Below are 15,702 nucleotides of genomic sequence, written 5' to 3'. Positions count from 1 at the left end.
CATACAAAGACTCATAAATGAGTGTTCATAGAAGCTTTGTTTGTAACACCAAAACCTGGAAAAAACACAAATGTCCATAAGTAAGTGAATACATCATATCTAGTATTCATACAATAGAATACTACTCGACAATAAAAGAAGAATGAACTATTGATATAAGGAACAACCTGGATGCATATCAAAAATAGTTATTCTGAGTGAAAGGAGCCAGACAAAAAAGAATTAATACTGTAAGTCTAGGAAATACAGATAGATCTAGAGTGACAGAAAGCAGATCAGTTTTTGCCTGGGGATGGTGGAAGCAACAAGAGGCAGCAGAAAGTGATTACAAAGGGGATGAGGAATCTTTGGAGAATGATGGGTATGTTCAGTCTCTTGATTTAGGAGATATTTTCATGAATGTGTACATATGTCAAACTTAGCAATCTGTGCACTTAAAGTATGCAAATATTATATCATAATATCACTATATCATAAGTCAACAAAGCTTTAAAAAATCTCTCTGAGAAAATGTCAAATGAATAATTTTGCCTTTATCTTGTTCAATTGCTCGATTGATTAAAGCAGTTCAGGACAAAGATAAAACTAATTGTTTTCACACCAAGTAAAATCTTTCAAAACTGCAGAAATCAATTTAAGTATGTGGACTCCATACTTCTTTTTAAAATTTCTTAACTGATTAAGGTGCTTCTGGGTAAAAATAAAACTAAAAGTGTGTATTCCAGTGAAATCTTTAAATTGTATGAAAAGGATTCACTGTAAAGGTCAGATTCCCACAAGACCTGATGGCATTAAGATGATCCCTATTATATGGAGGAATCCATGAGGAAAACAAACAAAGATGTGAACATATCTGAGAACTATGCAGGAACTCCAAATGAAGATCCTTGTTTCTTTGCAGTCAGCCTTCCTTGTTCCACCACCGCAGACTGGATGTGTGGGGGAGGGTGGATAAGAACAGGTAATGTGCAATTTTACTTTATAAATTTTTATACCCAGGGGAGCCAAGTCTACACCAGAGGTCTGAGAATTTGAGCTGTACATATGAGCTTTGGTCTTTGGGTTATCTTTCTCAGGGAGATGAGAGAATATATTCTACATGAGTGAAGAGGGAGTAAAATTGTATTTTATTACTGGCAATATGGACCATGGAAGAGACATTTGCCACTCACTGAATATCCAAATGCCACCTCATCTTTCGCAGGCCCTTGCAGTTACACTGAGTCTGGGATTTGTTTAGGCCACTGGGGGCTTTAAGCAAAATTATGTGCCACTTTGGGACTGATTTATTTAAGAGGCTGAGCATGAACCTCTATGACCCTCTCTTCCTCAGTGAGGGACTTTGAAGGCCACGTGTTGGGTGTTAGATCTTCCATCAGCCTGCATTTCTGAGAGAGTATGTGGAGAAGAGCTGCCCCTGCCCCACCCAGTATCTTTAAACTAAATTGGTTATCGAATATGAACTGATAAATTATCCTTTTATGAAACTATTTTAGATGCTACAGCATAGCCTATCCTGTCATGTTTCATACGAGCAGTAAAAATTAATAATTAATAGTCAACAAAAATGAAATGATGATGGTTGTTGATATTTTACTTATACCCCATCAGAATTAAATATGACTAAGCAAATAGGATCACCTCAATGTCTGACAAAGTTATGAAAAATATACACAGATGTCATACTCATGGTCTATGAGGAAAAAATATTATATATTTAGTTCTTTCCTAAATGGTTTTATTGAGATATAATTCACATATGATATATACACCCATTTTAGTGTTTATTTGATGGTTTCTAGTATAGTCACAAATATGTGCAACCATTACCATATTCAATTTGAGAACATTTTCATTATCTCACATAGAAATCCCATACCATTTAGCTATCAGCTCCCTATTTCCTCATCACCCCATCCCACTCCCACCCCATCTCTGAGCAACCACTAATCTACACTGTTTCTATGGATTTTCCTATTCTTGACTTTCATACTGGAATCATATAATATGTGGTCTTTTGTGCTGGTTTCTTTCATTTAGCATAATGTTTTCACAGTTCACCCATAATGTAGTATGTATCAGTGTTACTGCACAAAGTTGGGTTTCTCTTGCCTGATGCACATTAAAAAACAATTAATTATGGCATCGGGTTTTGGAGGAGAAATCAGCTTTATTCTGCAAAATCAATCTGCAAGCAGACAGGTTCCATGTTCCATCAGATTCATCTCCTAGATTCAAGATTTGGACTGAAATATAAGAGGTTAGGGAGAACAGTCTGGCACACGGACATGCTAGTAGGATAGGTTTTGATTGGTGGCCTCAAACATTTATGGTAAGATTCTAAACATTTATGACAGGGTTCTAAGCATTTATGATAGAGTTCTAAACGTTTATGATTGGGTGGAGAAGGAATTTTAAGAATGGATCCTCCTGAATGAGGGACTCTTCACTTCTGATAAGAGTCCAACTTTTAAGTTCTGGTTGTGTTCCAGTCCTTCGGTTCCATGGAAGGAGAGATCTTTGGCCCTATGGTCATTTCAGGTCAATATTTCTTCTTATGTGCATGCTCTGGCTATATGACTTTGCAGATTTTCTAAAAGACAATCCTTAATCACTTTGTTCATAAGAGATAGGGTCTGCTGGAACTCACTCTAAATGGGCTTGTGCCTACAAATCCACCCTTTTTGTTGTCCATTCCTCAATCTTGTGGGAACAGGGTATTGACTGCTCTGTTTCCTGCTATTAAGGGACATAGGCCTAACAAGGACTTGAGGAATGATCAGCTTTTAACTGTAACTACTCACAAGTTTCAGAGCATTGTTCTTGGAGGGATTGATATCCTTGGGTCTCTGGGGATAGACTTGACAATAGAATTGATAATATCAAGCCTGAACAGAAGGTGTAATAAGACCAACACCAAATGACCTATGAGTAAATATGGCCATTCCTCATTGGGAAGAACTCCTTATTTATATAGAGATGTTAGTGTTGGAGGGAAAGTGACATCTCTATCTTGGCTTTGGGGCATTGTACATATTTAAAGCAGATGTACAATGTATGCCCAGGAGGCCACATCAGGTCTTTTTGTAAAAATAAGATTAGACCAAATTAATTTTAAACCAAATGACTCCCTCATATATTCGAATATATCCTATTGCTCTCCATTTATTTATTATTTCTCCCTTTTTTGTTTGATAACCTCTCAATCAATAGAAAGCATTGATGATCAAAATATCATCCCTCAATGCCAGAGTGGTTGCTGCCTGCCCTGGCCCACCAAGTCCCTTGGTGCTAGGCTTTTATAGGCCTTTGGCCTACTTATCCACATTGAGGGGAAATCGTTGACAAGCATTGAGATATAGATACTAACAGAGGAAGATTTTCATATGTTTTTCAATTAACTTTAGATGGTTGTGGAAACATTCTACATGTGCTTTTTATGACTCTTTATATTTACATTCTTTACAATTATAGAAAATACTATTTTTGTTTTTTTTTAAAGATTGGCACCTGAGCTAACAACTGTTGCCAATCTTCTTCTTTTTTTTCTCCTTTTCTGCTTTTTCTCCCCAAATCCCCCCAGTACATAGTTGTAAATCTTAATTATGGGTCCATTTAGTTGTGGCATGTGGGATGCCACCTCAACATGACCTGATGAGTGGTGCCATGTCCATGCCCAGGATCCAAACCAGTGAAACCCCAGGCCACCAATGCAGAGCACATGATCTTAACCACTCAGCCATGGGGCCAGCCTCAAAAAGACTAGTTTTAAAATAAGTTCTTAAGCTTTATCAGAAAGCAAAATTCATCCAGAGTCATAAAATTGATCGACCATCTCAAGTTGATGAGCCATCATTATTTTAGCTTGCTTACTAGTCTTACAACACTGAGTAAAGAAAACAGTAATCTGTTTGAATACTATGATTAATGCAAAGATTCCAATGAGTAATAGAAATAGGAACTGTAATCCAGATTACAAATAGAAACCATTACCTGAGTGAAGCCAATCAAATAAATCAAGCCTGGGTGTGGGATCACTCAAGGCATTCCCTTGCTTTCTCACGTACTCTAACAGGGAGACACACTGAAAGATTCATCAGGTATTTAAACACCACATACATGTACCACCTTGGGAGGCTGTTAGAATATCTAAGACCATTCTGTTTTGAAGGACAGCCTTCCTCATTAATGACACTTTAGTATTTAACAAGGTTATTCCTGCTTGACTATTGTTAAGGACTTGCTGAGTAAATTTAGCAGAGCTTCTATATATGCTATAACATCTCCTAGCCCCAAGGGAGAAACAAACACAGCTGCTAGGTGGTCATACCAGTGGAACACGGAATGAGCCCATCTGGCCTTAAGGAGAGGAAGACTGAAAACAAATGTTAGCTCAAGGAGAATCCTTACCTGCATCCAAGGGAAACCCAAGGTGCAGTGTCCTAGAAATCTGGGTTGTAGCCAAGACCAGAAATTTGTTCCACATAACCACTGGGTTCCATTAGGAGCTATCTGGTAAATTTCTGGCCATTGAGACCAGTCTGTTCCAAACCAATCACTTTCTTTAATTATGAAACTATTTTGACGTGACTCGGGGATATTCATCCCATATTTCTAGTGTAACTAGGAAAATTTTGCTTGGAATTATTTCTTTGTTCCCAATAAAAGGGTGCCAGTACATTTGAAGATCCATAACTTGGAGTAAGCCAAACATATCTACCCCAGATTTATGTATAACCTCCCACAGTTCTCTCAGTATTATCTATCTTCCTTTGTTTCTTTGCAAGTTGTTGGAATAATCGCATAGTCTGAGTAAGAGAGAAAGAGTAGCCATATCTTGTACCATTAACCGTATGGGCTATTGGCCACGTTTCAGGATCATAATTAGTAATATTGGATATACTACGAATCCTAGATCTTTCCATCGTAATAAATTGCTTTAAAGCTTTCCAATCTGTACCTTGTAAGGGAGAAATCCAGAAAGGTAACCCAGATCTACTAGAAAAAGGAAAGTTGGCCACATATCCAACAACTGGACTAAATTTCTGTGTGTGGCAAAGGAATGTGCCCATTGTAAAAAAAAAAACAAAACATTGCCATAAGAGGCCCATTCAGATGTGGATTAGAAAAATAGACATAATATCAGGAAAATCTTAAATGGCAGTTTTTGTGATTAATTGAAAAGTTTTTGTGATCAGGTTCTAATCTATCTTATAGCATTAGGGGATTAAGGTATCGGGGTAGGTAAAAAGGTAAGGCAATCTAGAAATTAATTTTTCTGGCAATTATATAGAGTTTAAACATTAAGAGGATTTAAATGAGGAGATATAAGGTTAAGAACACAGCCCTGGTCCAGAGTCGGGACAGCTGTCTACAACTGATGCCGTCTTCTTCTCATTCTAGTTTGGAGATATTTGTATTGGTCAGTCAAAGTCGGATAGGGAGTTGAAAGCTGTTCAGCCTGGAGTGGCTCAGAAACTCTGGAGATCCAAGAAGTTCCTCAGTTTTTGTTGCTTTTGCTGAAAAGTAACTTAAGATCAGTTTGAGAGTCACAGGAATACTCTCAGGTAGAACAGCTGTCCTTAGGGCTCCATGGCCACCCAATGTTTGGATGATTCAGCCCTTCCATTTCTTATTGCCAGTGAAGGGTGTCACCTGTTTGAGAATTATAAAGGAGATGAGGGAGGTCCTTGTTGGAAATGGATACTACTTTTACTCATGAGAAGCTAGAAGCATATTTATGTATAGCAGATAAAGTAGCGCCTGGAGACCGTACACATTTAATAGCATCCAATTCTTTTACTACACGACCATTTTCAAGATTGCAATAATACTTAGTCTTAAGGAAGAGCCTTCCATATTGCATTTCATAAGGGCTTAACGGAAGTCTACTTCTAGGGGCTACTCTTACCCTAAGCAGGGCAACTGGCAAGACCTTATCCCAGTTTAAGCTGATTTCCTGACATATTTTGACGATTGTTTTCTTTAAGGTATGATTCATCTTTTCAGGCTTTCCTGTAGACTGAGATCTCCATGAAGTCTGTAACTTGCATTGTATTCTGAGGGCTCCAGAAACCTTTTGTGTTACTTAAAAGCTCCTCCGTTGTCACTGGGGATTGAAAGAGGCAGCCCAAAATAAGGGATAATCTCTTTTAGTAAGGCTTTTGTTAGTTCAGAAGCCTTTTCTGTCCTGCATGGAAAGACTTTGACCCATCCTCTGAAGCTGTTTACAAAACCCAGAAAATATCTATAATTTTCCATGGCTTTTGGCATAGCAGTAAAGCCTATTTGCCAATCATCTCCTGGTTCTGTCCCTCAGGTTTACACCCCTTTGATATTGGGCACTCACCAGGTTTGGGGATTGTTTCTGACACAAATCAAGCAATTTTGCACTACCTTTTGGATAATCCTTTGCATTTGTGGAATGCAATAAACTTTTGTATCCAATGATAGGTTGCATCTCTCCCACAATGGGTTCCCTGATGTAAGTGAGTAATGATTTTTTCCATTAGGTACTCAGGTATAAGCACTAGTCCTGGTTCATTATAAATCCAGGCTACTTTAGTTGTTTACCAACTAAATCAATATTGATTACCATCTGAGCTCGAGAGTCTATATGAAATTCCCATTTGTCTACTCTGTTTAAATCCATTTCTGAATACTGAGGCTTAAAGAGGGACAGATCCGTACTCAGGATGAGTGCTAGGACCTCAGGATCTGGGTTTTTGGTTCTAGATACCTGTTTTGCAGCCTGATCAGCCAAATTATTTCCTTTAGCTATGGAACTATCAGTCTTTTCATGGCCCAGGAAATGTTTGATGGCCACATCTTCTTCATCATAACAGAATCTAATAAGGCCAGTATCTCTTCTGCATGTTTAATTTCTTCTTCCTGAAGTTAGATGACCTCTCTCTTTTTATATAGCCATATGCATGCAAAACAGAGAAGGCATACTCAGAATCAGTATAAATGATTACCTTGCTCTTAGCTCCAAGATGCAGGGCTCTCATGAGGGCTATGAGTTCTGCCTTCTGGGTAGATGTACCTGGAGGGAGTGCTTCTGTGTCTAGGACTGCATGATGAGTTACTATTGCATACCTGGACTTCCGAAGTCTATGGTCCATGAAGCTGCCCCCTCAGTAAACATTTCCATAACCAGATTCTCCATAAGCTGGTCAGTCAGGTTGGGCCTGCTAAAATAAACATCTTCAGTTATCTGTATACCATGATGGACAGGTTCTCCTGTCGCTGTGGGAAGCAAATTGTCTGGACTTAGGGTAGATATCACTTTTAATTTTACATTTGAGTTGTCCACTACTGTGGCCTGATATTTGCCCAGTCTCCCTGAAGCCAGCCAATATCCACCCTTTTGTTTAAGTAGAGGTAGCACACAATATGGAGTGTGCAGAATAGTAGGCTGGCCCAGGGTAAATTTTTCAGCCTCTCATAAAAGGCCACAGGTCACGGTTACAGCCTAGAGGCAAACTGGTCAGCCTTGAGTTATGACATTCAATTGTTTGGAAAAGTAAGCTACTGACCTTCCTGCAGCACCTAAATTCTGAGTTAGCACTCCAAGGCCTACACCCTATCATTCATGTACATATAGAGGTCAAATGGCTTACTAATGACTGGGAGACCAAGGACTGGGGCTGTCAAAAACTTTTCCTTGATGGCATGAAATGTCTTATGGCATTCTGCAGTCTAGTTTAATGGTTCATTGTCATTTTATCCTTTGGTGATTAGTCCAAAGTTAAGAAGCCAAATATGACAAAACCCAACTATTTTTAAAAGTCTTCACAGTTGTCTTCCGGTGGTGGGCACAGCCACCCTAGATAACGCCTCCATTTGATCCAGCAATAAGTTTCTCTCTCCTTTTGATAACTCATATGCTAGGTGTAAGAGAGCAAAAGTGAGGCCATCTGGTTATGCTAAATGGCTCAGTCCCTACTATGTGACTACTTGCTGCTCTGCACTTACTCTAAAAAAATTCAGATGCTCTCCTGATTTATGGCCTCTGCCTACATATGTACTCCCTGATAGCTTGATAAGTTAAAACATTGTTCTATGAGTTTCTCTTCAGGAACAGGCTGACCACAAGTGAGAAACACACCTCCAAGTTATCCATCACAGCTGACAGAAGAAGAGAATAATAAAAGACCCTAGAGGCTTTCATGCCTGAAGGAAATTCCCTCCTTACTGCCCATTTTCCCAACTAACTACGTCAAGATTCTGTAATTTCTGAAGATGTGTTTTTGAGACATTAATCACCCACATTCTGATTTGCCACTAATCTAATTAAACTTCCTTTCTTGATCTCTAATTCATTGTGATATATTGGCTCAGATTCCAGTGAGCTGAGTGAGCCCATTGCTCAGTATAATAGGTACTTTGCAATCAGTTGAGGAATTTGTGCTTTCACTCAGAGAGTTTATATCCCCCTTCTTCCAGAAAGTTTAAAGTAAAGATTGTATTTTGGTAAGAAGCTTCCTTAGTTTTACCAGCAATCAGTATGTTATCCACTTGTTAAAGTAAGACTCCCTCTCTCAACAGGAGATCCCTTAAGTCCTTGGCTAATCCTTCCTTGAAGACAGTAGGGGAATTATTAAATCCTTGTGGAAGTACTATCCAATAATATTATTGTTTTACATTAGTCTCTGGATCATCCCATTCAAATGCAAAGAGTTCCTGGGACTCAAGACTTAGGAGTAGGTAGTTAATAGCCATCATTTAAGTCCAGAACTGTAAACCAACAGAAGTTTCCAGGTAAAGTTGTAAGCAAAGCATAAGGATTTGGTACCACTGGGTAGTACATCCTCTACAATTTGGTTAATGGCTCTCAAATCCCGTACAAAACAATAGTCTACAGTCCAAGATTTTCTTACTGATAGGATGGACATCTTATACAGAGATTGGCAAGGTTGGATTAATTGGCATTTAAGAAAGGTGGCTATCAGAGTCTTTATACCCTCTTTTGCATGTCTCTTCAGAGGATATTAATTCAAATTTGGAGCCTTGGAATCTAGACTGAGTTTAACTATTATTGGATCAACCATCTTGGCCCTTTCTGGCCTCCCATCAGCCCAAACATCTGCTCTTATCTTTTGCAGAATTTCTTCAGGGACTTCGGATTGAGGCTCTTCTTCAAATCTACCAGTGCTGCTTGGAAGGCACAGGCTTGATCTGGGAGGACTTTATATCAATTCTTTCTGGTGAAAAAGCCACTTGGGCATTTAGTTTTCTTGGTATATCTGATCCCAGCAATGGGATAGGGCACTCAGGCATATATAGAAAGCTGTGCTTTAGATACATTTTCCCTACGTAATACTCAAGTAGTTTTAGGAGAAGTTCATGAGCGACTTCCCCAGATACCCCAGTAATGGATGTGGTCTTGGAGAGAGGGGCTCCTGTTTGGTGTTTAGTACAGAATAAGTAGCTCTGGTGGGTCAATTAGAAAGTCTATCAGTTTCTGTCCCACTACTATTGTCACTCAGGGATCCTTGTGGGAAATATCGATGGAGCTAATGGAGTTTAAAAGAACCCCTGGGCCCCATCATTCTTGGTTGCTGTCAGCAAATTGGGATATCTAGTGGTTAGGTACATTGGTTTCCTCTCTCAACTTCTGAGAATGTTTGGGACATTCCTTTTTCCAATGGCCTTTGTGCTTACAGTAAGCACATTGTCTTGGCCCCAGAGCTGAATTTCCCTTGTTACTGGAAGGTGGGGGCCCTATGGGTCTTATCCATAGCAGTCTATCTTTTCTCGTTGGCCTTGGTGGATTGTGGCTGCGGGCTGCAGCGAACAGAGTTGCTTGCTTTCACATTTCCCACTGTTTTTGATTCTCTTGTTCTTGGTCATGGCTGTTAAACACTTTAAAAGCAATCTCCACCAGCTGTGAGATGTGTATCCCTAATCCCCCTTCTAATTTTTGCAGGTTTTTCCTTATATCAGGGGAACTCTGGCTGATAAAGCTCATATTGATCAAATTCATGTTATCCATATTCTCTGGGTCCATATCAGTATACTTTCTGTAGGCTTCAAAGACTCTCTCTAGAAAGATTGAAGGATTTCCCTCTGGCCTTTGTTGTACCTCCTGGACCTTATTTAAACTCTTCAGTTTTGGGACCCCCTTTTGCATTCCAGTTGTTAAACATGCTTTATAATGCTTTAACCTTGCCCAACCACTGGGGTCATTGGGACCGCAACCTGGGTTGACTCCAGGTAGAGTCTCCACCACTGGAGCCCTGACTGGATTGTTAGGTTGTAACACATGGAGTCTCTCAGCCTCCTGATGAGTTTTGTCCAATACCATGCTATACTCTTCTGGGCTGAGGAGGGTGTTCATAAGGGACTGAATGTCAGCCCAGTTAGCGTCATGAGTAGCAAAGATGAACATTAATAAACTCTCCATTTAGGGGGATAAACTCAAGAAGTAGGCATGTTGTTTTTCCTGTTGTATAAGTCTGAAGTTGAAAATGGAGTACGCACACACAAAACTCCTCTGAGCTGGGCTTGGTCATGGAGACCTGCAGGGACTTGTCTTAGTGAGAATTGCCCTGCCTGGCATGAATGGTTTCTTGGGCCAAATTGAGTACCTCAATGGGTTTGAGGAGGGGAGACCATTCCTGTCTGATTATTAAGTAAAGGGACGTATAAAGCCAAGCCAGAGGCTTCTGGGGGCTCATTATGCCCTTCCTGGTTATCTCCAACTGCACCTCTGGCATACGATGGAGGTGCTGTAGGAGACAGCAAAGATGGAAAGACAAGGTCATAATCTCACTTTGATTCTAGGAGAACAGGTTTTTTCTGTGGATCTTCCCTCTGAATCATGGTCTTACATCTCTTTTCCAAATTCTTATTCTGATATAAAGACATCAAAAATTGCATATAAGGGATCTTGTCTCATTTATTTTCTCTTTTATAGATCTAATTGCAAGATGGTATTGTAGTTCAGAAACCCGTCCTAGGGCCATAACTCATCTGACCCCAGTGAGTATTGGGGCGACCTTGTACTACAAAAGAAAGTCATTTTCTTTTTCTTCATAGGCTTATAACTGAACTCTGCCCAATTTTGAAGAATGCATCCTAGTGAGCTACACATTGGTATATCATTTTTAGTTCCCATTTTAGGGGAGCTTTTATCAAGGTGGCTGCAACAAACAAGGTTTCTCTAAGGGAAGGTGTTTAAGGTCTGATAGTGTACTTGTGGGAACAGCTCCTCCAAGAATAACCAAGGGGTTGGCTCTTTCACTTACATGTTCTGGAACCCATAAATTTCAGGTGATTTGAGCCCCAGAAGAGCTGTCACTGACAGTCGCCTCACCACGAACAATGAGGGCCCAAAGACATATGTTCTCAGAAGGGGGTAGCTATGAGGTCATTGTACACCATGGGCAGATAACTCTGACACCTCTGTAAAGTCTCCAGTCACCTGGGAATGTCCCAAAGAACTGGAAGGAACAGTGCTTCTTTTCTTCAGAGTCAGAGAACCTCATGAGGTTAATTTCTAAGAGGAGTTTGTTATGGTCACAGAGAAACTCAGTTCTCAAATAGTCAACTCAATTCAGACAAACATTAACGCACAATACAATTCTACACATAACATAGACCAGAATACTAGCTAGTTTGCCAGGAGTAGCTCAGAAGCAGTGCCAGGAGGTACCTGAAAACTGATGGCCTGGGGCAACTCAGACCCAGTGCCAGGAGTTGCACAGATGCAGAAGCAACTTCATGATCGAACCTATTATCCTGCCTCTAATTCCTTTGAGTGGTTCATGCCCAAGGTTTAGGACTCAGCCAGCCAGGATTCTCCAGAATATGAGCTAAACATCTATTTCTAGGAAATCAAACCAGAGAGATAAGGTAAAGGACAGTCACTTTCTTAAAATTACTCACCCAGAGCCCAAACATGTCTTGAGCCAGAAACTGTTTCTTCCCTCAAAAAGAAAAAGAAAAACAGTAGTGCCTTGGGGCCTACAGTGTCACAGTAGAAGTATGAGTCCGATCAGCAGAGTGTCTAGACAAAATTGTTTAGGCAGCTGCTTAGGGTTGATGAAAAGACCCCATGCCCCATGGGAGGATCCAGAGCATCAGGCAGGCAGGAACAGGTGCTCGTCCCTTTGTGGTTGCCAATTTGTTACTGCACAAAATTGGGGTTCTCTTGCCCAATGCATATCAAAAAACATTAATTATGACACATGCTTTTTGGGGAGAAATCAGCTTTATTCTGTGAAATCAATCAGCAGGAAGACAGGGGCATGTGCCTTCAGATATGTGTCCCCAATTCAGGATTTGGGTGAAATTTAAGAGGTTAAGGAGAACAAGCTGGTAGGCAGAAATGTTGGTGGGACAGGTTTTGATTGGTGGGCTTCAAACATTTATGGTAAGGTTCTAAACATATAGGACAGAGTTCTGAACATTTATGATAGGGTTCTAAACATTTATGATAGCGTGGGGAAGGAATTTTAACACCAGATCTTCCTGAATGAGGAACCCCTCACTTCTGATAAGAGCCTGACTTTTAGGTTCCAGTCGTGTCCAGGTCCTTTGTTTCCAGGAGAGGAGGATCTTTGTTCTCATGGTCATCTCAGGTCAAGATTTCTTCTTCTGAGTGTGCTCTGGCTATGTGACTTTGCAGATTTTCTGAAAGACAGTCCTTAATCACTTTGTTGATAAGAGATGGGGTCTGTTTGAACTGGCTCTAAATGGGCCTGTGGTTACATCTGTACTTCATTCCTTTCCATGGCTGGATAATCCTCCATTATATGGACAGAGCACATTTTGTTTACGTATTCATCTGTTGATGAACGTTTGAATTGTTTCCATCTTTTGGCTGTTATAAATAATGCTGCTGGGAACACTCACCTACAAGTTTTTGTGTGGACATGTATTTTTATTTCTCTTGGATTTATACCTTGGTTGGAATTGCTCTGTCACAGTAAATCTGTGTTTAATCTCTTGAGGAACTGCCGGACTGTTTTTCAAAGCAGCAGCACCATTTTACTGTGCCATTTTACTTATTCTCAACAGGAGTGTATGAGGCTTCCAATTTCTCCACATTCTGGTCAACACTTGTTATTATTTGACTTTTTAATTCTAGTCATCCTACTGGATGTTAAGTGATATAGCATTACGGTTTTGATTAGCATTTCCCTGATGACTAATAATGTGAAGCATCTGTTCCTGTGCTTATTGACCATTTGTATATCTTTGTAGAAATTTTTATTCAGACACTTTGCCCATTTTAACAAATTGTCATATTTGTGCATAAGAAAAGTAATGCATATTTGTGTTGGGGAAGACAGAGAGATGGAAAATTGGAATAATAATACTAAAAGAATAATTCTAGCTATATGCTAAATAATTCTGTTTTGAATATCTATTGCTCCTTAAAGCACTAACCCAAAAGTCAGTGATACAAATGAACAATTTTATTATGCTCCCAGATTCTGTGAGTCAGGAATTCAGCCAGGGCACAGTGGGATGGCTTGTCTTTGCTCCAAAATGTCTGGGGATTGAACTTCGAATACTCCAACAACTGAATATGACTCAAATGACAAGGACTGGTATCACCAAAAACATTCTTTACTCACATGGACTGGGATGATTCCAAGTCTGGGCTCAGTTGGAATGGTTGACCAGATTGCCTCCTGGTGGCATCTTCCTGTGGCTTGGGTTTCCTCACAGCAGGCTGGTCTCAGATTTGTCAGACTTCTTATAGACAGCTCAGGACTCTAAGAGGAAATGTTATTGTGACTAAGGCAAAAACTGCCAGCTTTTGATGATAGCCTTAGAAGTCCTACAATATCATTTCCACTGTGCTATATGGGTTGAAGTAGTCAAAATCCCACCCAACTTCAAGAGGAGGGATTGCAGACCCAAGATTCACTAAGAAGAGGGTTGAAAACCTGGCATTCATGTTTCAAAACTTCCATAGACTCTAAGAGATCCTGGTGTTACATTGGACAGCAGATTTTCTGTATTTACATAAATTTGGGGTATTTTATAAATATTCTGTATTTTTAAGGTGAGTAATAAAGATAAGCTTTGACTATAATTTAAGATACTTGCTACATGTGGTGATTAGGAAATGTACCTCTGCAATCTCTGACTCAAGGAGCATAATTGGCTATGTAAGAACAAAAGCAAATTAAATGTAACTTAATTCTCCAAGTTAAAAATAAGCATCCCCTGCAGGGATGTTTCAACATCCGCAAATCTATCAACATGATACATCACATTAACAAAATGAAGAGCAAAAATCACATGATCATCTCAATAGATGCAGAGAAAGCATTTGACAAGATACAGCATCCATTTACGATAAAAACTCTAAATAAAATGGGTATAGAAGGGAAATGCCTCAACATAATAAAGGCCATATATGACAAACCCACAGCAAATATCATTCTCCATGGAGAAATACTGAAAGCTATCCCTCTAAGAACAGGAACAAAACAAGGATGCCCACTGTCACGGTTCTTATTTATTTATTTATTTATTTATTTATTTATTTATTTTTGAGGAAGATTAGCCCTGAGCTAACATCTCCTGCCATCCTCCTCTTTTTGCTGTGGAAGACTGGCCCTGAGCTAACATTCGTGCACGTCTTCCTCTACTTTATACATGGGACACCTGCCATAGCATGGCTTGCCAAGCAGTGCCATGTCCACACCTGGGCTACGAACCAGTGAACCCTGGGCCGCCGAAGCGGAATGTGCAAACTTAACCGCTGCGCCACCCAGCCGGCCCCTCACCACTCTTATTTAACACAGTCTTGGAAGTGCTAGCCAGAGCAATCAGAGGAGAAAAAAATATGATAAAAGGGAGCCATATTGGAAAAGAATAAGTGAAACTGTCACTCTTTGCAGATGACATGCTTTTATAGATGGAAAACTCTGAAGAATTCACTAAAAAACTTTTAGAAATAAATGAATACAGTCAAGTTACAGGATACAAAATCAACATACAAAAATCAGTTGCGTTTCTATACACTAACAATGAATTAACAGAAAGAGAAATTAAGAATACAATCCTATTTACAATTGCAACAAAAAGAGTATAATACCTAGGAATAAACTTAACCAAAGAGGTGAAAGATCTTTACACTGAAAACTATAAAACATTGTTGAAAGAAATCGAAGAAGATACAAAGAAATGGAAAGATATTCCATGCTCTTGGATTGGAAGAATGAACATAGTTAAAATGTCCATACTTCCTAAAGCACTCTATAGATTTAACACAATCCTGATCAAAGTTCCAACAACATTTTTCACAGAAATAGAACCAAGAATCCTAAAATTTATATGGAACAACAAAAGACCCCAAATAGGCAAAGGATTCTAGAGAAAAAAGAACAAAGTTGGAGGTACCATACTCCCTGATTTCACAATATACTACAAATTATAGTAACCAAAACAGCATGGTACTGGCACAAAACAGACACACAGAGCAATGAAACAGAATTGAGAGCCCAGAAATAAAACTGCACAGTTATGGACAGCTAATATTAGACAAGGGAGCCAAGAGCATACAATGGAGAAAGGAGAGTCTCTTCAATAAACGGTGTTGGGAAAACTGGACAGCCACATGCAAAAGAATGAAAGTAGACCATTCCCTTACACCATGCACAAAAATCAACTCAAAATGGATTAAATACTTGAATGTAAGACCCGACACCATGAAACTTCCAGAAGAAAACATAG

General features: G+C 39.5%; 1 long non-coding RNA gene across 1 annotated transcript in view; it reads left to right on the top strand.

Moving 5' to 3' along the window:
• Positions 1–2,404: 2,404 nt before the first annotated feature.
• The window catches only part of LOC111773797 (uncharacterized), a 28,073-nt gene continuing 14,775 nt past the window's right edge, over positions 2,405–15,702 (top strand). Inside the window, exon 1 of the long non-coding RNA XR_002808425.2 lies at positions 2,405–2,541. This is a non-coding gene — a long non-coding RNA (uncharacterized lncRNA). The remainder of the gene's footprint in view (positions 2,542–15,702) is intronic.

The sequence above is a fragment of the Equus caballus genome, chromosome 6 (genome assembly GCF_041296265.1).
Source record: "Equus caballus isolate H_3958 breed thoroughbred chromosome 6, TB-T2T, whole genome shotgun sequence".
In the NCBI taxonomy this organism is placed as follows: Eukaryota; Metazoa; Chordata; class Mammalia; order Perissodactyla; family Equidae; genus Equus; species Equus caballus.
This window is presented reverse-complemented; position numbering and strand designations above follow the sequence as displayed.